Source organism: Anomalospiza imberbis, chromosome 11, assembly GCF_031753505.1.
Source record: "Anomalospiza imberbis isolate Cuckoo-Finch-1a 21T00152 chromosome 11, ASM3175350v1, whole genome shotgun sequence".
In the NCBI taxonomy this organism is placed as follows: Eukaryota; Metazoa; Chordata; class Aves; order Passeriformes; family Viduidae; genus Anomalospiza; species Anomalospiza imberbis.
Genome location: NC_089691.1, coordinates 7,453,147 through 7,455,801, shown reverse-complemented (window position 1 = coordinate 7,455,801; position 2,655 = coordinate 7,453,147). Strand labels below are relative to the sequence as shown.

At 39.7% G+C, this 2,655-nt stretch overlaps 1 long non-coding RNA gene across 1 annotated transcript; it reads left to right on the top strand.

Annotated features, from left to right (window-relative positions):
• The first annotated feature begins 263 nt into the window (after nt 1–263).
• On the top strand, nt 264–2,655 carry LOC137480380 (uncharacterized). Its single transcript, XR_011002859.1, has 3 exons — nt 264–477; nt 1,313–1,401; nt 2,009–2,655. It is a non-coding gene; the product is annotated as an uncharacterized lncRNA (long non-coding RNA).

The window sequence follows — 2,655 nt, the reverse complement described above, 5'->3', positions numbered from 1 at the left end:
GTGAGATGTGCTGCTGGGGGCTGCAATAACAGCACCATATAAGAAGTAGCATGCACCAACATGATCCCATTTTCCAGAAACAAATATATTTTAGAGGCACTATAGATAGTTGCCCTCTTAAAATGCATTCCAGCAGAAGCAGATGGACTCGGAGAGAGAGCTGGCAACACTCAAAACAGCAGCTTCAAACTAGGGGACACACAGTGACATCATGCTAATTAGTTCACATCATAATCACACTGGCACAGCAATGGTGCCATGAAAGTGCTCCTGTGAACCCCAAACACATTTGTGCACCTGCACCCCTCCTGTGGAACCTCTGTCCTTGAATAGATTCAAAACTCAACTGTATAATTTTGCCTTGAGCCAACTGTAAATTGTCATTTTAACTGCATAAAATATAAATGCTATCAGATACATGAAAGAAAATAGAACCAGCTGCCTGCAGACCTTAAACCATTCTCTGTCACAATGCAGGTGTCAGACTTACAAATTATAATATATTATAAGGCTGAGAAGGAATTAATTAAGGGCTCAGAGGGTTTTTTTTCCTGTGGTATGTGTTTTAAATGTGTGCAACTCTTGCCCCGATGATTCTGTCCTTTTCTGTAATTGCAAAGGGGTTTCTAAATGGGATCCATAACATATAAAGGTGCTAGCATTACATTTCAGCAGCTGGGTGAACAAAGTCCTGATAAGAGCAAACAGGGCAAAAAGCAACAGGTCTAAAAAGAACTCAAAACTTTACCAAGCTCAAAAAATATCCAATTCAACTGTGTTCAAAAAATATCCAATTCAACTGTGTTCAAAAATATCCAGCTTCTTTTTGAACAAATACGGGTATTTTTTGACTCCCTGGTGTATACTATATACAAAATATTACCAGAATACTCTGTTGCTATAAAGTGTATATATACTATGTATTTTGAGGGAGAGCTCAAATAGAAACATACACAATCTGTCTCTAAAATAGCCACTCATACAGCAAATTATGTGAACCAATTGCCTGTATCTCACATTGCACAACACTCTTTTCATCTTTGTCACTTGAATCTAGACTTCTGATAGCTTACCACAAGTATTTGTTCTGTCTGCAGCACGAGCAGAATAAGTAAAAAGAGTAATGGATGCAATTTTTTAATGAAAACAGACATATAGGAAGGCCTAATTTTTGCTCATTGCCACTGTTGTGAACAGGAGAAAAACTACAGTAGTTACCAATATAAAGGAAAATGAAGCCAAAATTATTATGAATTGACTTTGGAAAGCACTCATTTTTCCTTCTATCAAATCCAGTTCTCTACTGGCACAGGTAGCTGCAGACACAGCAAACAATTCACTCCACTCTGCGTATCTGCTGGTTGGGAAAAACTGCTGTTCCAGTAACATTGACTCAGACAGGTAAGAAATTTCATCAGGAATGATGTGCCACAAACAAACATGACACTGAGGAAGTCAGCATGGACCAAAACTGCTCCACACAACTAAACTGTCCTGCCATGCACCCTGACAGCACACCTGCGGCACCAGGGTGAGGCCAGGTATTAGGCAGCTGGATTAAGCTCTCCACAAACCTGCACAATCTATCCATGTCCCAGAAACAACTGAGAAGTTGGCCTCTCTCCATCTCATCCCATACAAACCACTTAAAACAACTCCTTTCTCCCTCTTAATGACACCTAATTACTCTCACAGAGCAAAGCTCCTACCTGCCCAATAATCCACTGCCTGTGCCAAGACACTGCGTTCACTCAGCCCGTTAAAATCCTTGTCAGATCACAGAGACAATACAGATTATTGAATTTAAAGATGCCTCCTGTGGGAAGGGATAGTTTGCCAGTAAGAATAAGGGGCTTCTCCCTTTTTGTCCCAACTAGCTGCACCCATCAATTCTTTCTATCCTAGTACTCTCACAACAGCCCAGGACCATTTGTCTTGTGGTATTGATCCAGTTCACATCAAAATAATATAAAACCTGAGTTATTGTCTCTTCCTTTTGTTTGTGTAGAAGCAAGCAAATAGAAGTGTAGTGTCAGAAAACAAACGCCTGAGTACTAAGGGAAATAAATTCAATAGCTTGGATGTAAGCTGCTCTTGATGCCAAGAAACTGAAGGTAGCAATCTGCAGTGCCAATTTTTAAAAGCACTCAAATTTTAAAAATTTAAAGGAATATGGACCAGAACCTCAAGCTTATGCTGCAGGAGAACTGCCAGAAGGGAAGGAAAATTTAAGGACACGTACATAAACAGAACATATGGAGGAAGAGGCAGCACAATGTTTCCAGAAGAAAATCACGACTCGTGAGCTGAGAGAGTTCTTGGAAAAAGTCACAGGCATGTGGACAAGATCTATCTGCCTGATATAGCATTGCTGGATTTCCATAAGGCTTCTGATCTCACATATGAGTGAAATTTCTCATTAAAGTAATCTGTGAGGGACAGAAATATTCATGTTAAATTGGTTAAATGTTCACAAATGAATGATACAAAAATTAATCCACCATCTAACACAAAAATAAATTCACCATCCAACCCAGGAAGCCCCCAGTGAGGCCCTACTGCTCAAGCAGCAATCATGTAGAGATCATGCATAGCACAGATTTCTGCTAAAGGCTAAACTGTTCAACATATTCATAAATCATCTGCAAAAGAGGT